Here is a 21,115-nt window from a genome sequence, read left to right on the forward strand (position 1 = left end):
CGGGTCGGCAGCCTCGCTATTGGGCGGGTGCTGCCCGTTCGTCGTGCTCGCACAGAGCATGCAACCACTACGGTGCCGCCTGCTGGCCGTCGGCTGCCCGGGTCCGCTCTCCACCCGCCCGTGGAGGGGTCTTCTCGAGCATGCAGCCAATGGGTTGCTCTGCGAAGGCCGACAAGCTGCCGTCGGGTCCCGCGGACGTCGAGGTTGCCGGGTGGGGTGTCCAGATCCAATGGCGGACGCGCGAGGCACAGCCTCGTCGTTCATGCGGTTGCATGTGCGCGTGCGGATGGGGGCCCCGGATCTTCCGTGCTCGAGGAAAGGTGCTGCGCCGGCTGCGGCGTCTACGCCGGTGCCACGGAAAATCCCGCATGCTGAGCTCAGCCGGTCCGGACACGGCTCGCCAAACGAGACTGGTCTGGGGCCAATGATTGGTGTCAGGCCTGGAAGTCTTGGATCGGCTGTGTACAACAATGCTGTGGCCCATGTTGTGTCTACTGGTGAGAATGTTGAAATTTTTTTGGATGATCTAAATTCTGGTTTTTTGCAGCGACATGATTTCAATTTGGCTTGTAATCCTCTACTTGCTAATGTTGAACGTGGTCATACAGGTATGAGTTCAAGTGAGTCGGTAGGACAGTACAAGAAAGGTTTAACTAAGGAGCTCTTGGCAAAAGAGAAGGGTGATGTTTCAAGCAAGGGCATGAAAGGATCGGTGGGGGTTGCCTCAGCTACAGTGTCCACTGGTAAGCCTTTAGATACTGTAGGGAAATCTCCAGTGAAGGTGATATCTAATGTGAGTTTATTTGAAAACTACGTTGATAATGTACCAGCCCGCCCAACTATGGAGGAGGTTATTGCATTTGGAGGAATCCCTCAGCCTTCACTTGATGTGAGGACTAGTGCTAGACTGGGTGGCCAGCCTGATGGGGATATGTTTCAAATGGAGAAGGCTATGAGAAATGCACAGTTGAGAGATGGTGCTTCGAGTATAGGTAATTTTTTTCCTCCTAAATTTTCTATTGTTAATATGCCTGATGATGAGATTATGCATAAGGCGGAAAGTTTGGGCATCTCGTTAGGTAAATCTAAGGAGAGGTAGGGAAAACTATTAAGGGAATTAAATTGCTAGAAGAGGAACGCATTTTAACTATTACGCAAAAAAATGTAGAGGAGTATGTAAATAAGGAGGAGGACCCTTCCACACTCGTCATGTCTAAGGTTTCTACCCTATGTGATGATCTGGTTGAGGATGATTGCATCCCACTTGGATTTAGATGATCGGTTGGAACATTTGAATACGGTAATTAAGACAAAGAAGACTAGGGTGAGGAAAACGTATGATACTAATAATATCCGCAAAAGTACGAGAAGAAGAATTAAAAAACAATTTTCATGATGCAGAATCTAAAAGGAATGAATTGGAATCCCGGGGGTTTGGGGATACCGCTAAGCATTTGTTCGTAAAAGAGGCAATTAGAGAACATAAATTAGACTTTGTAGCCTTATTGGAGACTGGAAGGTCTAATTTCTCTATTCCTTTTTAAACCAATTGGCGGCGGGTTATAGTTATTCCTGGTTTTGTTTACCACCGCATGGTCGGTCAGGAGGCATTTTGGTTGGTATTAACTCTGATACTCTCGAAGTGCTCAAAGTGAGTACTGGAGATTTTTGTGTTAAGCTCCATATTAAGTGTAAGAGGGATGGTTTTGAATGGATCCTTGTGCCAGTCTATGGGGCTGCCCAAGACGCACATAAAACTGAATTTTTAGCCGAATTGGTCAGAATCTGTGAGACTGAAACATTACCTATGTTGGTAGGTGGTGATTTCAACATTATTCGAAAGCGTGAGGAGAAAAATAATGATAATTTTAAAGCTCGTTGGCCTTTTGTTTTCAATGCCATTATTGAACATTTGAATTTGCGCGAAATTGCTCTATCGGGAAGACAGTTTACGTGGGCAAGTCGAAGGGATATACCAACTTATGAGAAACTAGATAGGGTGCTCGCCTCCATTTCTTGGGAACAAAAATTCCCCCTTGTCACTGTGCGTGCATTGACAAGAGCAGACTCTGATCATACTCCGATTCTTATTGACTCAGGGGTGAAAGCACATCTGGGTAATAAGCCAAAATTCTCCTTCGAATTGCATTGGTTGCGACAAGAGGTTTTTTTTGACATGATTGAAAAGGAGTGGAAGTCTGTTTTAGTGGGTTTAAATCCAATGGATGTGTGGTTGAATAAATTGAGACACATTAGGAAATTTCTTAAAGGATGGGCAAAGAACCAAAGCGGGCAATACAAAAGAGAAAAGGACAGAGTTAATAGGAATTATTGATGTGTTAGATGTGAAAGCTGAAACGAGTACCTTATCGAGGGCAGAAAGAGACAAGCTTAAAGATGCAAATGATAAGCTGAATAAACTACGGAGAGAGGAAGAGTCTAAATGGGCGCAGAGAGCTAAAGTTAAGCATATCCAGGAAGGGGGGAGTAATACGAGGTATTTTCATTTGATTGCAAATGGGAAACACAGAAGAAAGAAAATTTTCCAATTAGAACAACAAGAAGGAACCATTGTTGGGGAAGATAACTTGAAGGTCTACATTACTGAGTTCTATAAAAAATTATTCGGGGCTCCGGTGTCAAACAACGTTTCTTTGGTAGAGGAGGAGGTGCAGGACATTCCCCAGATATCGACTGTTGAGAATGCGATTCTGACAGCTTCTTTTTCTGAGGAAGAAGTTCATGACGCACTTTTTCAGATGGAACGTAATAAAGCGCCGGGGCCTGATGGTTTTCCGGCTGAGTTTTACCAAAAATTTTGGGTAGTAATAAAGGATGATTTAATGGCGCTGTTCAATCAATTTAGTGTTGGGGATTTGCCTCTTTACAAATTGAATTTTGGCGTCATTACATTATTACCAAAAAAAGAAGACGCGGTGCAAATACAGCAATATAGACCTATTTGTCTTTTGAATGTGTGCTTTAAAATATTTACTAAGGCTGGTACAAATCGTATAACGGGGATTGCCCCACGTGTTATAAGACCAACACAATCCGCTTTTATGCCGGGAAGGAATATTCTTGAAGGGGTGGTCATTCTTCACGAAACTATACATGAGTTACATAATAAGAAATTAGATGGGGTTTTATTTAAAATTGACTTCGAAAAGGCATATGATAAAGTCAAATGGTCATTCCTACAACAAACTTTGAGGATGAAGGGGTTTGCTCCAGAATGGTGTAGGATGATCAGCCAATATGTTCAAGGGGGTAGTGTAGGTGTTAAGGTAAATGATGACATTGGTCATTATTTCCAGACAAAAAAAGGGTTGAGACAGGGTGATCCTTTGTCTCCAATTCTTTTTAATATTGTAGTGGATATGCTTGCTATCATAATTGAGAGAGCAAAAAATGATAATCAGGTAGGGGGGCTTATCCCACATCTGGTTGAAGGGGGGATCTCTATTTTGCAGGTATGCCGATGATACTATTCTTTTCTTGGAACATGATCTCCGAAAGCGTTGAATATGAAACTAATTCTATGCCTTTTCGAAGAGCTCTCTGGGCTTAAAATTAATTTCCACAAGAGTGAGATTTTTTGCTTCGGGAAGGCAAATGATGAAGTGAACCAGTATAAACAGATCTTTGGATGTGATGCTGGTTCCTTACCTTTTAAATACTTAGGCATTCCTATTCATTTTAGAAAGCTTAGACTTTCTGATTGGTATCCGAGAGAGACCCGATTTGAGAGCAAATTGGGATGCTTTGGAAAGGCAAATTACTCGTCCTATGGGGATAGACTTGTCCTTATCAATTCAGTTTTAACAAGCTTACCGATGTTCATGTTATCTTTTCTAGAAATACCTGTTGGGGTAAGGAAAAGATTGGACTTTTATAGGTCTCGATTTTTTTGGCAATCGGAGGAAAATAAAAGGAAATATAGACTCACCAAGTGGAATATCGTCTGCAGACTCCAAGGATCAAGGAGGTTTAGGTATTGAGGTCCTTGAATTAAAAAATAGATGTTTATTGAGTAAGTGGCTCTATAAACTTCTTAATGAGGATGGGGTGTGGCAGGAGCTGCTGCAGAATAAATACCTAAGACAAAAGACCTTATCCGAGGTACAAGCTAAACCAACAGACTCTCCCTTTTGGAAGAGATTGATGAGGGTTAAGGACGATTTTTTTAGAAGAGGTTTTTTCAAGCTGGGTAATGGTAGAAATATTCGTTTCGGGAAGACACTTGGATGGGTACAATCCCACTAGCTCAACAATATCCATCCTTATATAATATTGTGCATCATAAGAATGTAAGCTGTAGCTCATGTGTTAACTCAAACGCCTCTGAATATTAGTTTCGAAGGCTTTTGGTGGGTAATAAATGGACTTCATGGTTGCAATTATGCCGAAAACTTATGAGGGTTAATTTATCCGATGAGAAGGATTATTTTGTTTGGAAGTTGACAACAAATGGCGTGTTTACGATGAAATCTATGTATGAGGATTTAATGAATGATCACACCCCTTTCTTGCGAAAATATCTTTGGAAAGTTAAAGTTCCTTTAAAGATAAAAATATTTATGTGGTTCTTAAGTAACAAAGTTTTACTTACTAAGGACAATTTAGCCAAGAGAAGATGGAATGGTTGTACTAATTGTGTTTTTTGTGGTGAGCAGGAGACTATTGAGCATTTGTTTATCACTTGTCCTTTAGCCAAAATTCTCTCGGCGAACGATTAATTTTACTTTTGCTCTCCCACCTCCAACCAGTATTACCAATATGTTTGGTAAGCTGGCTAAATGGAGTTGATAGACAATCAAAGGCTTTCATCCGTATTGGGGTTTCTGCCTTATGCTGGTCTATCTGGAGGACAAGGAATGATATTATTTTTAACAAGAAACTTTCATTTCACTTTTTGCAGGTTATCCATATGGTGTCACACTGGGTCCAGTTGTGGGCTCTTCTGTCACCAGAGGGACAGCGGGATGCTATGGCTACTGGATGCACACGGCTCCAGATGGTCGCTCAGGATATCTTGTGCCAGGTCGGTCGGCGGCACAATAGACGGATACAATGATGTGTAGTCCGTTTCTTCTAGTTGTATTTCGCTGGTTGATTCTTGTATCAATTCTAGGCGATGCCTAAGATTTCTTAAATTTTGTAACTTTACTTTATCAATAAAAGGCCGTGTGCATCATCATGATGCAGAAGCCGGGGTTCCATTCCCCATTTCGAAAAAAAAAAGGAAGTGTTTCCTCTGCAGCCAGTGTGTTACCAGTTTTGTTAATCACATGAACTATGAAAATCCATTACTGTTTTGCCCCTCTTTTGTACAAATTGAAAATACGTTTCTTATTTTACGGTGATTGGCACGGAGTCTAGGTTCCGTCTAATTGAATCTAGGTTCCATCTAATCTATTTTTTCGTGACCGTTGATTATATCAGATAAATTTTTCTTAACTTCTATAATGCTTCAACGATTCTAAACGGACGTTTTGCAGAACTCATCTAATTAAATCATAATGGGAGCAGTCTCATGCGTGACATCCTTTCCACGAGCGCCCCTGCCGCCGCCCGCTGCCCCTCTCCTCCGTCGCAGCCGCGAGCCGCCACCGTCGGTGCCCCCCCCCCCTCCGTCACAGAGTGACGGTCCCGTCATCTCCGTCACAGCCCCCTCCCCTCCGTCACGGGGATCGCCGGGAGAGTCACTGCCCCGTCCCCTCCATCACGGGGATCGGCTGGATTGTCGCTGGGATCGTCGGGAGCATCCAGCCCCTACCTGACGAGTGTTTCCTATCACGGCGGACGCGTCTCTGCCTCCTCGTCCACGCCGCCTCCTTCGACCGCGCTGTCGCCATCGGTAAGGTCCAACGAACAAATGATCTTACATATCAGAACAATAGCGATGCAATGTTCTTTTGAGAGATGACGCAGATATTACTTTAGCTTCGATCTTGACATGCTGACCTATTGTATTCATGCAGGATGTATTATTGCTGCAGAAATTAGAGGAAGAAGGCTGGTTGAGCCTTGGGTAGGCAAGTTGTTAATGTTCTGAATTATGTTGCTTCTGAGCCTATAGCGTGCAGCTACAATGTGTCATGTTCCCTGAAACTAAATGCGTGTATTGTTTGTCGACTTACTGGGTCATGTTCCCGTGTTCAGAACTAGTTTACCAAAGCACACTACTCCCGTGGCCACATTCTTAGCCACCCTGCGATATGTGATGTGGTTTCTCGACATGTTCTTGTTAACTATGTTTTACCCCACTTAATCACCTAAAAGTTTCCAAACCTGTTACATTTTTTAAGAAGTAGATAAATATAATACCACAGCTTTTAGAAGAGAAATTATGCATCAATGGGCTTGCAGTTAGAGCCTTATTAAACTTACAAGGACATACTATGAGAGGTATATAATCTTCTGCTTAAAAAAGAAGGCAACTAGCGTGTTGTTGACGCGCTGGAGAAACTTGTCCTGGTTGCTTCTTGAGCTCAAACTTCATGCCATGGACTTCCTTAGTTCCCCATGCCCGGCTGCTTTTCTTTTGGTTTTCGCTTTAGGATGATCTTCATTCTCATTGCTCTGATCATATTTTTTTCGAAAGGTCCAGAAAAGAGCTGGCATCCATATGTTCTGATCATTTTGAGAAGCATGAAGTTCATGAAGCCTGTCACCCTCTCCATCTGAATCAAATGTGAACTGTGTATGTATGGTTCATTTGCTTTGTACCTTAAGATTTAGTTTGTAGGTCATCCTTTTCAAGCGAATCTGTTGAAGATTAAGCTGCCCTATCTATAACCTGAATCATGGTAGTAGATATATGATCAAAGAACTTGTGAAGAAGGGTTAACAACTTGATGTTGTGAACTTTGCATATGAGGCTGGACTGCTACAAAAAATATCCTCAGTCCTTATGAAATCCTACCTGGAGGATTGTAAAAATATACGTTGTACGTCAGAAAACCTAAGCACTAGCAGTGTCCAATCAAATATACGTGTACTTCAAATAACATCAGTTTTCCTGTATTTGCTTGCTACAAAGCATTGTATTAAAATATTTTCATTCTTGTCGCGGCTTTTGGCGAGCATTCTTCTGCCGGCTCTGTTTGGCATACCAAGTTAGTGGGTCTAATATAGCTCCTCTTGCAGATAAACACAAATAAGAAGGAGCAGTCTGTTCTTCGGGCTGTTATAAAGTGTGTCGAGGACCACAAACTCGACGCTGAGTTCCCGTTGAAGAATCTTCGGAGACGGCTGAAAGAATTTGAGAAGGCCAAGACATTACTAATGATGATGGAGAACTAAAGTATCTTACAATGGTTATGCCACCAATTCTTGGATAATATACAAGCTTGCTGTTTGAAGTTCGGCAAAGCTCTGCTGGAGTGTCAAGTTCTACCAAGATGCAATTTGATGGACCTGGAATGTGTAACAATAGGATAAATCAGAGTTAGATGGTCTAGACTAGTCTTCAGCACTTGCAACTGAGGTGTATGTTCGCATGAAATGCAAATGTACTGCTACGTTTGTTCTAAGGCAGCAAAACAAAAACCTGAATTTCCTGTACAATGTTTCCCGTTTAATTTCTGGTGAATTTGCTCAGTATGTACTGCACAATTTTTTATCTGAATTTTCTCAGTATGTACTGAGTGTTATTGTACATATTATAAATAATAGAAATCCCTTTGTTTTATTTCACAACAGCTGCACACACACATATAAAGATAAATTGCCAGATAGCGCACACACACTCACAGAGATAGTTTTGTTTCACAAACACAGAGAGACAGATTTCCGTGAAATTGTCAGATACAAATCCTCTTGTTGAGAATGCTGCTACAGCATCCACTACTGCACAAACGACAACTACTAACAGAATTCCAAATCACTGGTGCTAGTTTTTCAGATAGCCTGTTCCCGTGATTTGAGACCGTCCGCTCCTGGCTCGTCCCCGCGGGCGAGTCAGGGCGAAACCCTATTCCCTCCTCCGCCCAGACCCCTTCCGCCCCCTCCTCCGCCGCCGGCGGCGGGAGCCGCCGGGCAAAGCCCGCGCGGTGCCGCCGGCGGCGGGCATCTCCACCAACCGCAGGTCTGTAGGGGCGCGGGTAAACCCGACGGCGGCGGCAGGAGCTCCATGGCTGCCCAGCGACGGCGACGGCGCTGGGAAAGGCGGCGACGGCGCTGAAGATGGCAGCGACGGCGCTGGGTTGACGGCGACGGTGCTGGGCGGCCGGAGTTGGCACCGTGGCGGCGCGGGTCGGCCGGCCCAGATCTGGGCCCTTCGGGCCCGATCCGGGGAAGGCGGGCCCCGGCCGTTCTGGGTGCGGTCACCCACCTGCTCCTCGCCCGTCCTCCTTGGCTCCGAGCGCAGGGGGCTGCTGCTCTGGCCGGGTTGAGCTTAGCCTAACGCCATCTTGGCGTGGTGGCTCGGGGAGCCCGTGCGGCGCTGGCGGTGCGGTTGGCGGTGCTGGGTGGCCGGCAATGCCTCTCTGAGGTGGTTGCGCGCAGACCTGCTAGCGAGTCCTCCCTTGGTTGGGTCAGCGCGTGAGCTCTGGGCGAAGAGCGGACAGTGCTTGCGGTGGTGAGGTACCATGCTCCGGGCGAAAGCCCTGCCTTTCGGGGCCGGTGACGGCGACGCCTGAGGGTGTCGTTTCCTATGTGGCGTCATCGAGGAGTTCCGGCATCTCCCTCACCTAGGGTCTCAGGTTCCGGGTGAAAACCTTAGATTTGGCATGCCAAATCGGGTGACGGCGGCGTCTTTGACGTCGTACCCTCCATGGAGGCGTCGTCTTTGGAGCTTTGAGTTCAGGCCGTAGTCCTTCCTCGTGGATCTCTGTGCTGGCCAAATGGGAGACGTCTTGCGATGCAGGTGACGCGCTAGCCACTTGAGCGGTATCGCGGTGGCTTGCGCGATGAGGATCTTCCTTGGACAACGTAAGCAAGCCTCTGGATGTGCAGTGGTGGGCTGGCCTCTATGCTTGATGGCGGGCTGCTGAAGACTGCATGCTTTCACGTCTGGTGAGGTTGCTGGGAGCTAGCCGCTGCGCCGACGGCGTCCCCGGATCTGGGCTGAGGCCGGAGCAGCAATGCTCCTCGCTGAGCCATGGTGGGCTCGCGGGATCCGGGTGGTACGCGTCTTGGCTGCGGATGGCTGGTTCTTCGTAATTTCGTCGATGCACAAGCACGGCGACTTTCACCAGCATGGGTTTTGTTTAGCGGAGGAGCTCTCTCTGTAGCATCTTGGAGAAGCACTCGACGGATTTCGGCACTTTGTCGTAGTCTCGTTTTGAGTGTCGGGTGTGTGTGTGGGTGTGTCGGCCTTGTCTTAGGCTTGTAATGTAAACTCCTTTTTTCTATCAATGAATCGAAACGCAAAGCTTTTTGCGTTTTCGCGAAAAAAGTTTTTCAGATAGCAGTGCACACTGCTTCTTCTTCTTCAGACCAGAGTCCAACCTACGGTGCCAGTACACCTCCCCATTGTCCGTCCAGACTTCGCCCTTGTTGCCTGCAACGCAGTCGCCGCCTGCGATGCCCCCACGTTTAACTCCAGCACTGTTGTAACCAAGCTGTCGCCTTGTCCCCATGCGCCGTCTGCACAAGGCCGCGTCAGAGCGCGAGATGCCCACACCTCCGCCTCCTCTCGCTCCCACCATGGCGGTGCAGCAGCAAGCTCGGATTAGTTGCGGCAGAGCAGCGCTGCGGGGGATTTCAATTAGGGATTTGCCGGGACAGACCGGCAGTCGCCTTCCCCTCCCCTCCGACGCGCCCCCTCCCCTCATCACGGTGATCGCCGGGAGAGACCCTCCGTCCCCTCCCCTCCATCGCTAGGATTGCCGGGACAGATTGGTCCAGGGAGCGAGAGAGATGAGAGACGAAGAGGTTGAGGTGACAGAGAGGATAGGTGAGGTTGAGAGAAATTTGGTGAGAAAAGGATGGCAACTTTAAGATCTGTGTATATATGATTAATTATTTGTGGCTTTAAGATTTGTGTAGTCTCGGATGATTCGGCCGATTAAAAGGATGTACTCCCTCCGGTTCATATTAATTGACTCTAATATGGATGTATCTAGAACTAAAATGTGTCTAATTACCATAATTTTCGTAAAATATATTTGAGATTCCGGTCCTACAAATTTTAGCTCCGCTCCCATAATTTTGGTTCCGTCAGTTTAGTTCCATCTAATTACCACCATTAAACGGATGGATGGTTACTAAAAATGCCAATCACCCTAAAACTCCCGTTGTTGAACCACAGAAGGGGCAAGTTCATTTCATTAAAAATGTCCAGAAAGATAGCCGAAGTTTGGAAAATTCTTTTCACACTTGTCTACATTTGCTCGCAATCCTCCACAGCCCACGGTCCAACATGCTCTTTTGTCAGAAGTTAAATGGGTTCACCAACTTGGACGGGTTTCCTGTATCAATGGTCCAAGGGCAAGCCCAAAAATCACTTTTTTTTACAGAATGCAACACTTCATTAATAGAAGAAACTGAAGCAACACAAGATGCAGAAAATTGTGGCCGAACTAACGTGACACTTTATTCATTAGGAAAGCTAGAGTGCAAATTATACATCTCATTAGTCTTACGTTCACTCACAAGCTAACATAACCACAATAATAAAAACGTGTAACGACCGATCAACAGAATGTAAACAATTTTCAGAGAAATTATACAGAAATAAAATGTGCAGTGATCACATCTGACTACTCCTTCAAACCAACCATTTCTCTTATGTGCTTGTTGAGTTTCTTCAGTTCCCCACTAGTTCTGCATCACCAGCAACACTGCATGAGCCTGGTTTCTCCACCAATGGTGCTTGATCGAGCTCCTGGGTTGGGTCCCCCTCAAATCAATGCCGCTCCTCCACTTCTAGCCTCTCAACGTACTCATTAATCCACTTAAAATGGCTACATTTCTTCAGAATCTGAAAAGAAACACATGCACCCTAAATTCGAAATCGGAGGAAAACTTTTATAAATCTAGAGAAACCAGAGAAAAAAGTCTGGTTGAAAACTTAGATCTAACCTTTCCCGGCTTGATCTCAAATTTCACAAATTCTCGCCCTAAGTTCCCATTATCATACTTGGTTGTGACCAATCGCTTAAATGGCGTGGCGCGTGGGCAGTCGGGACATCTTGTCATAGGCACTACGCCATACTTAGGCCATGAGGGGCGGGAGGCAGAACTAGAGGTTGACATATCTTGCCGGTTGTTGTCGGGCATGCCATCACCGGAAATGGGGGCAGCGGGCAGGCATGAGCGAGCGGAGAGCTCGGGATCATGTCTTAAGCTGAGCTGGGCAAGTTGTGGATCCTGCAGCGAGGTGGATCCCACGCTCACTAGACAAGTGTGTGGGTCCAGCATTGAGGTGGATAAGTTGTGGGTTCTGCTTAGCTCACACAATACAAACGGATGCCGATCTCTACTACACTTAAGGCCCATGTGGCATAAGGGATATTTGGGCTTTGCGTAGAAGCTATTATTGTGAATGATGTTTCGTTCCAGCCAATACCGCTGAAAAAGTATCGTAGAGTGGCTATTCGCCCGAGTCTCGAAACCAAGAGGTAGCAGTGGCAGAGGTTATTCACGAAGCACCCACCGGATCGACCCAAATCATTCGTCCTCCTCCATGGAGATCGAGAAGACGAGGTCGCCAGTCTTACCTATCGTCGCTCACGAGCAGCAGAGAAAGGCTTGTACACACAGGCATAGCGGGGCAAAGCCTAAACATCAAACTCTAACTCTAAATCTACTATATACAAGGGTCCGATCACCAACTCCATCCTCTTCATGGATGGAAATGCCGCCGGCAAGGGAGAAAGAGAGGAGCGGAAGCAGCGCTGGCGAAGCGACTCTAAACGGGGGCGTCGAATGGTGTTCTAGAGTCGGGGAAAGTACTATCGAGAAGTGACCAACTATTAGCTAGGGGATCTGAATTGCCACAAAATCTTCATGACTGTCCGACTGTCCCTCCAATGAACCCATCTGATCTTACTTCTCATGATGTGTGGAGAGTGGTGTTTTGACACATGGGAGCATATGCTCCATCTATTTTGAAATGCATGTTACACATATTTTGATTTTTAAAAAATCAGAAATGGAAAATTTGCACGCACATGTTCACGTGCTACATGCTCACAAAGTCGTTTCATGAGTGTGTGTAAAAAGACAAAATTCAATGTAAAAAATTAGGTTTTTCAGAAAATAAATTTTCTCTTTTTTACATAGACCACACAAAATATTGGTTCCTCGTGAAACTTGACGTACGCACATATATTATAGAGATGTATATGTAAAAAAAAAATCAACATTTTTCGACATTTCGAAATATAACTTTTTGGCAGAGGGAGCATATGCACCCGGGAGCCAAATTGAATTTCCCCCATTAATCTCTTAACTCTTGAGATTTTTGCATATGGACTATTGGCTAGTTGCATTAGTGTAATTATATAACAAAATATGGAGATTGTTCTTCTTTTTTTTATCGAAACTGAGGTTGAGATATATGGTGGTAGCAGCAGTGTGCCATAGGCTTGAGAGAACGTGAATTTGTTTAAAAAAATTTAAAAGGTATCTAAAAGTTCTGAAAAATCTAAATTTATTTTCATATATGCATACAATGTGTTGTACGGGTATGCAAAGTTCATTAAATAATTCACTATTTTACAGGCTATGCAGAAGAGACACGTTCACTTTTCAAAGTTCTTGAATTATTTAAACAAAGTCCCAAGAGCTACGAGCCTATTTCTAGTATTCGCTCTTTTTGCCACACGGCAAAACATGCTTCGGAAATCATGATTAGTGTACATAACTACTTTTTTCTTTTAGATGTCTATAAAATCACTTGAATATACTTTCTTTTGGCGAATTGGAGTTACTTGGACATGTTTTTTCATAGTTATCTGTACCACTGTAGCAGGTGATCCAAATAAGACTGTTTTTTTTTTTTTCAGAAGGTATACTCGTCCGAATAAGATCCATTACGGCTCACTAGTGTAAGCCCAAGATCATAGCCCAGATTCACATCTCTGTCACTGTTTTCTATATAGCGGGCCCAAATTAGTGTAGCTAAATTAACAAAGGCGCGCGCTGGCCGTCGGTCGGCCGATCCGCGCGCGGGGATCGGTCGTACCAGCGCCGTTCGATCGTAATCCGGCGTCCAGAATTAGCAGCATTTCGATTTTTACATTTTGCCCCCTGTTTTTTGGAAAATCAACCCGCGGTCCTAAACCTAACAGTTTAAACCGAACACGTGTTTCCCTTTGCCCCCAAACTTTCAGATATTTACAACAAAACCCGCTGTTTAGTATAGCAACAAAAACTCGCCGCTTTGTGTACAAAAAATAAAAAGTATTACAACAAAATTTCACAGTAAATCTTCACATATATGTACAACAAATTATCAATATATTTACAATAATAATTAACAACAAAAACAATATTTTTTATTTGGGTGTTTACAATAATAGTCAGTTTCCATGCAATAATATCTTTACAACAAATCGGAAACATACTTACAACAATAATTAATAACAAGAACCAACATTATTTTATTTGAATGTTTACAATAAAAGTCTGCTTTCATTCCAAAAATATCTTTAGAACAAACCAGTAAAATATTTACAATAATAATTAGCAACACAGGCCACAAATAATTTGGGTGTTTACAACAAAAGTCGCAAACATCATCCACAAAAAACCACAGACTATTTACAACTAAAAAATATATTTTTGCAAATAATTCAAAAGTTGTTAAGAAATAATTTATAACTAAACATTACAACATCTCTGACATGTTTTCTCTATAACTTTTATACGCATTTGTTACAAAACTAACGAACATATACAACATCTCTACGAAAAAAAGTGTCCATGAATAAAACAATTACACCAAAAATCACAAATAATTACAACAAAAAAGTAATCCGTTTACAACGTATCAAGAAACACACATTTTCGTAACATATCACTTAGAAAAATCTTACAAATTATGTCGTGTGAGTTTACAACAAATTTTTTATCTAATTGTTACAAATCTGGAAACAACACGGTACATTTCTTTTAAAAAAAACAACACTCCAGTTTGGGCCGAAAAACCAGGCCCATATAGGGCCGCGCGGGAGCGAGGGACGACGACCGATTGCTGGCGAGCGATCGGTCGCCGGATGGAAAGCGTTTTCCATTAACAAATCACATCATCTCAAATTCTCAATACTGCCTGTCCACCAGACGCAAAGACGGCCGCCAGATTTTGTTTCGGCCTTCCGCGCTTCCACTTCCCATCGCGGGCACGTATATGTCGGCGCATGGCCGTCCTCACGGCAGACGAGCATGGGCAGTTGGGCACCTTCACCATGCGTGAAGGTACATAACAGTGAGCGGGAAAATGAAGGCATCCGTGAAATGACTTGAGCTTGGTTCACCGTTCATGGTGGCCTAGGGGGAGCTAAGAGTAACTCTAACAGTTACTAAAGAGGAGTCGGAACCGAAAAATTCCGGCGAGCCTGAACTCGTGGTCTAACCTGTAAACAGAGTTCGGGGCCCGAGAAACTCGGCGGCCGCCCCGTATTTAAACGGACCGCGGAGGGAAGTTCGGTTTCCAAACCCTACTCGCCTCCGCCGCTGCCAGTCGCTCCACCGCCACCAGCCACCTCTCCGGCGAGCAATCCAGCGCGCAGAAGCGACACTTCGCCCCAGCTCCGCGACGCCATGGCTTCGCGTGGTAGCTCTGCAAGGGGTGGCGTGGGATTGGGCGACGGGGACTCGCCGCCGCGGCCCCCCGTGTTCCGCACGGAGGCGGAACGGCGCAAGTTCAACCGATCGGAGGGTGCGCGCAAGAGCAGCGCCCGCCGGTGGACGAACTGGGGGCTCACGCCCCCAAGGAAGCTCGCCAAGCAACGGCGGCGAGGGCTCCTCCTCCGGCGGTTCGAGCCGCCCACCGCGCCAGCCGTCTACGACAGCTCCGTCGAGGAGGAGCTCGTCGCCGCGTGGGAGCCGACGTTCTCCACGGGAGACTACGTGCACGGCTCCGACAAGGAGGATGCCGTGATCACGCAGGTGGAGACCCGCGCTCGCTTCCACCGGGAGAGGAGGCCGACACAGTCCACCAAGTGCGGGAGTACGAGGCGGCGCGCCGGGAGGAGCGCGTCCGCCGCGTCAAGCTCGAGATAGTCGAGCTTGACTCCGAGTAGGAGAGCTCTTCACCGTCCTTTGCGTCGACGCCGTCCTCCGCCTCGACGCTCAAGCTCCGCCATCACCGGCATCGCTGCGCGCAGAGGCCATTCGGGCCTCATTTTGCTCGGAATCATCTCGCGTGGTTAGGGCTAGTATCTAATTTAAGTTTGTAGTTTATATTTTGTAAATTTTGATGCTCAATCGCAGCATCAAACTACCATATATATATGATCATCGACGAATTCTCCCGTGACATTTGAATTGCATTTTTTCCGCGTCAGTTGCAAAATCATCCTAAGCCACGTTTTCGAGAGATTGAATACAGGTTTTTCGGTTCCGAATTTTTCGGTCACTATTTTTTTGAACCTAGAGCGCCCAGAAGGGCGTAGAAGCTTCATTAAATCCAAGGGGTGGGTGTACAAAATATTACGAAGGACCCCATGAAATAGAAGATTACACATAGGTCTCTAGTTTTTGCAGAAAAGACCTCACTAAAAAGTAAGAAAACGCAATCAAGTCTTTCTCTTTCCCCACCGATGAGCACGAGGCCAGGAATGTCACCATCGGACTCCAAAGCGGCAACGACACCACTTGCTTCGAAGCCGGCGATGAACGCGACAACAGTCCTCAGGAAGGGACTCCGATGGAGGTTGATATATCGCCGGAATTCGCCGGCTTGGATAACGGACGACAGAGATGCCGCCGATGTGTTGCTCAAATAGAGTGCTTCTGAAGAACTCCGATGCCACCTCCGCACCACACCTTCCCAGTAAACTCCCTTGCCTGTTGCCACCATGACGCCTGGAACCAGGGAGAGAAGCAAAGGAGGCCGACTTGAAGAAGCAGCGAGGCCATACCTACACCGCCTCGAAGAAAATGGCTCGCCGTCGAACCCGAAGAACCTGCCACGGACTCGGGGAGGCAAGCGTAGAAGATGGCAGCATCGGCGGACCCATTGGAGGAGCTTATTGAAGAAGCCATCCTTAGATCTTCCCCTTCCTCTGTCTGTCCACCATGGACGAGCTCGGAGACGCAGACGATCTGCAACTTGGTTGCTGCTCCCGTGCAACCAAACCAGATGACAAGGAGGGAAGAAGAAGGCCTTATTGACGGAGATGCCATGCCGCCTCTTCGCCACCTGACACCACTCCTTCCACTGGAGAAGAGCATCAACGAAGAAGAGCGCAAGGACGGGCCGTATCTGGCCGAGGAGACCCAGCCTCCCACTCCCAGTCTCAACAGGGGTAGACGACAAGACTCGAAAACCTAGACTACTATGTACTAATGGCCAGGCGCCTCTCTTTCCTCTGCTCCGATTGGCGTCACTGGCGGAGAAGATTCGGGATCGGGCCGGCAACAGCTGTGGGCAACGGTGGACTCTCAACGGGGCGAGGCGGAGTGAGAGAGGAGACGGTACGGTATGGTTTTACTCGAGACAATGGTCAAGTGTTCGTTGTCCTCGGTCACTGTTAGAGATGCTCTAAGCCATGACATGCGGCCTAGATCTTTTTGGTATATGTGTTCTCAAGAAATGACTTAATTAAGCTTCTCTATCCCACTTAGGAAATTATCGGTGTGGATGACATCCCACTGGCTAGAGGTTATCCACGATAACGGTACCTCGTAAGTATCCTCTGTGTCGTTGTAGGTTATGCCCTTGTTGCAGCAACGGACCTACTACATCTAAATCCGGCTACCTCGGACCCTGATCTGGCAAGTAGAGGTGCTTATTCTTCCCAGGCCCTAACTCGTCCCATGGCACTCCCCAGGGCGCTGCCCGGGGGGGGGGATCCCTCTCCTTCCGCCGCCCCTCCATCTGCGCTCTCTTCCTCCGACGCTGCGATCGGAATTGGCCACGGTGGCCGCGGGCCCCGGTGCCAAAGTGCCAGGGGGTTGTTGGAGGCGGCGACCATTGGTGGCAGCGACCACCGACTTCGACGTGCTCCGCGTCTAGGGCGGCGTCACGGGAAGTGCGGCGGCGGCTCCACCTCCACGGCCTCTGGAGATGGATGGTGGTGGCATCGGCTGTTGGATCTTGGGCCCGCCGAGATTCATCGTCGGCTTCTGCTGGCGGCGCGAGGAAGGTGGCGGCGATCTGTGGGGCGAGGATGGTGTGGTTGCGGCTACCACCGTCCACCGAATTCCCCTTCGTCGTCGTTGGTCAGCGGATGACAGCGTGGGGGCATGTTCGTCAGCTTCGGGTTTGAAGGTGGTGGTCCTAGGGTTCTTCTTCTGCGAAGATGAAGACCTACCGGATGCTGATCCTCTTCATCTAGTCGGAGTGTTGATTTTCGGAAGGCTCCGCTGGCAAATGGAACAACACATCTTTTGCATGTAGTTTGCTGGATCGGGTGGTATTCGGTCGCGCGCACCCATGCATTTATTCCGACCGTTTGGTTCTGGAGGGAGCGACGCGAAGCTCTTTTTACGTGTTAAGATCAAGTTAATGGATCCACGATGAAAGTCAGAAGAAGAGAATATCATGAAGGCCGGATGGGAGGACTAGCTAAGGGAGATTCAAGTCCCCGCGATGTTGAGGGACTTACTTGGTGTTCCGGACTTCACAACAACAGTATAAATGTGGGGGCGACATCACAAGTGAAGTTCATAGTCCTACCTTTTAGGGTGAAAATCCAACGTCTGGGCTTAACTGGTTGTGCCTGACAATGATCTTGTTGGAGGAATTATTTTGAGAGCGGGGAGAAAACCTAGGATCTTTGATCAGACGATGACGGTGTTGGAGCACTGTTTCCTTCTTGGAGGCGTCGCTTTTGGAGAGTATGTATTTCAGATCTTGTCTTGATGGTGGATGTATTGCTGTTGTTAGGCCCGAGATACTGTAGCGAGACTTTTGTTTCTTAGTTTTATTTTCTATTTTTTTGGCTATGTGCATCCGTAGTGCCATTATGGTGGTGTGTTGTTGCAGGGGCTAGGTGTAATTGGTCTCTTTTGATATTAATATATTCGCTTTATCGAAAAAAGTAGAGGTGCTTGTTGAGGCAGTGGTCGGTGGTCAATGTTCTCCTAATTCATCAACGACGAGATGCCTTCTACAATGGTGGTTCAAACATGCAACATGTATCTCCATCGACACGTTCTTGGGATGGGCTCCAAACCTTGCTTGGCGCCTTCGATGCTAGCTAGGGTGACACCTGCGGGGTTTGATTTATCCTTGGAAGTGTGGTCATTTCCTAATCATTCTGGAGGCTGCGGGAACCCTAGGTTCGGTTTGTTAGACAAGGCGGCAGCAGCACCATGACATCGTACCGTTCATGCAGTCACTTGCTAGGTTCTGAGAGAGTCTCCTATGTGGAAATTGGAGATGGTGGCCTCGCCGGTCTCACCTAAAGAACTTTGGTGTTGATGTGTCGCTCGCGTTAGCTACGTCTCAAGGTGTGAGCCTCTAGGGCGCATTATACACCACCGCCAACACTTTCAAGTTGACGCCTTTCTCAAGTCCATCCTGATCCCGCCATCCGCTTGCCCAGTCTTTCTAGGTGCATGAGTAGGGGTATGTTGGTCCATGCAACCTCAAAGCCGTGGTCATGCTACGCTAGTGTTCAGTTTTGGTCGTTACGTGGTATTGAGGCTCGGTTTCCAGCCTTAGCTCCTTGCCATATTAGCCGGAGGTTGGGCAAGGTGAGCTTTGACATCCAGTTTTTTTTTGCATCTGTGCGTTGTAATAAAAAAAGTCGATGTCTTGCGTGAGCGTGGTCTTTTTTTTCGAAGGGACAGTGGCCGAACTCTTATTAGGGCATCTCCAGCGGCACGATGCAAATCGGTGTCTGTGAGCGTCCGTTTGCGTAGCGCGACGGACGCGGGAAAGACCGTTTTTGTCCGCGCGTCCGTTTGCGCCTGGAGGTGCCTCCAGCGGCCCGACGTATTTCCGCGTCGGCATGAATTATGAAGTTTGAAAACAACAAAATAAAGAGTTTCAAGGAAGTCATAGTTACTACATCCAAATTTTAAAAAGTCTGCATGAAAATAAGATGGTATTCCTCTAGGCATGGTCTTCATGGCCAACCAATGCCCACTGATGCTCAATCAGATCCTTCTGCAGCCGTTTGCACACGTTCTCATGAGTGACTTCTACATTCATATGTAGATAGTTCTCCCAAGATAAAGCCCCAGGGAGTGGCGCAACTAGCTCACCTTGGAAGTCACAGTGGTTCTCATTGCGGCCATCAGGACGCTCGTTCTCAACGATCATGTTGTGCATGATCACGCAGCATGTCATCACCTCATGCATGGTCTTCAGCGACCATGTTCTTTCCGGGTGACAGACAATTGCCCACTGAGCTTGGAGCACACCAAATCCACGCTCCACATCTTTCCTGCAAGCCTCTTGCATCTTGGCAAACCTCCTCGTCTTCTCAGAGTTTGGATTACGGATACTCTTCACCAGTGTGGCCCAGTCAGGGTAGATGCCATCAGCAAGATAATATGGCTTGTCATATTCATTTCCATTGATCTCATAGCTCACCCGGGGAGCTTTGCCTTGCATGAGCCGGTTGAAAACCGGTGATCGGTGCAACACATTGATGTCATTGTTGGAACCGGCCATGCCAAAGAATGAATGCCAAATTCATAAATCTTGAGATATGACAGCTTCAAGAATGATAGTCCGTCCCACCGCATGCCGCTGTGCTCGACCACTGCCATCCAAATGGACGGTTCTTCCACTCCCAGTGCATGCAATCTATGCAGCCAATCATTCCTGGGAATCCTCTAGACTCGTTGATAGACAACAGCCGCCTTGTATCCTCAATAGTTTGCTCCCTACAGTAATGTTGTCCGAACACGGCAATCACGGCTCGGCAAAACCGGTAGATGGACACAAGGCAGGTTCTCTCACCCATTCGAAGATTGTTGACGTCAGAAACCCACTGGCGGGCAGAGACGGGCAACACCGTAGAGCCGGGAAAAACTAGGGCTGCGGCTGGCCCTAGTCCCTCTGAGCGACGGCCCGCAAAGCCTCCTGGTCGCACGCACCGATGTTTATCACAAGGGCGTGCCACCCGACCTATACCACGGTCGGGAAGGTGTGGATGATGCCTCGCTTAGTTTCTGCGGGGCACACACGTAAACGTTAAATACGAGCCTCGATCGGCTCTCGGGTTATCCCGTGAATCGGCTCAAAGAGCCGATCCACCCATGATTCGGACGAGGTGTCCGAATATATGGTGGTCCTGCTTGATCAAGGTAAAGCTAATGAGATCTACGACGATGTGGGGTTTTCACCGCATAATCGGATCATCCTACTCCGAGTTGGGCCTCGCGGCCACGCACGGTGATCGTAAGCCGATCCTAAACAAGGCCTAAAAACCAACACGAGGTTGATCCTCGGAACATCCTGTTTAGGGCCAACGAACGACACCCTACGTGCCGCTGGATCCTCCCCCCTTTGTAAGGCCTAACTATTGCAGATATTAAACTAATCCTTGTAGAACAAGGAGCAATCGTAACGGATCAGATCTACTAAACTATGATCAAGCGGGGTGCCGCCCCTACGCCTAAGATAGGCGTAAGGGCGGCTAGACATGCAAGGGTCGCACTACGAAAGCATGTAACATGAAGAACAATGCTAACCCTAACATGTCTAAGATAACTACGTTGCTCGCCATCAAAAAGGCTTCAGTACGAGCAACGCGTGAACAACGTAGGCGAGGCTTGTGCTTGCCTAGATCGCAAGATGCGATCTAGGCAGCATGATGCTTACCGGTAGAAACCCTCGAGACGAAGGAGTTGGCGATGCGCCGAGATTTGTTTGTGGTTGAACGTTGGTTGTTGTTTATTCCATAAACCCTAGGTACATATTTATAGTCCGGCGGACTTTCTAATGTGGGCGTGCACCAAACCGTGCACGAGTAAGATTCTAACTTCTAAACTAAGATGCGATCTAATATGTTACAGATACATGGGCAATTAAGCCCAA

General features: G+C 47.1%; 1 long non-coding RNA gene across 1 annotated transcript; it reads left to right on the top strand.

Moving 5' to 3' along the window:
* Positions 1-5,747: 5,747 nt before the first annotated feature.
* On the top strand, positions 5,748-6,709 carry LOC124659778. Its single transcript, XR_006989690.1, has 3 exons — positions 5,748-5,860; positions 5,985-6,034; positions 6,608-6,709. It is a non-coding gene; the product is annotated as an uncharacterized LOC124659778 (long non-coding RNA).
* Positions 6,710-21,115: the final 14,406 nt, after the last annotated feature.

Source organism: Lolium rigidum, chromosome 6 (assembly GCF_022539505.1).
Source record: "Lolium rigidum isolate FL_2022 chromosome 6, APGP_CSIRO_Lrig_0.1, whole genome shotgun sequence".
NCBI lineage: Eukaryota > Viridiplantae > Streptophyta > Magnoliopsida > Poales > Poaceae > Lolium > Lolium rigidum.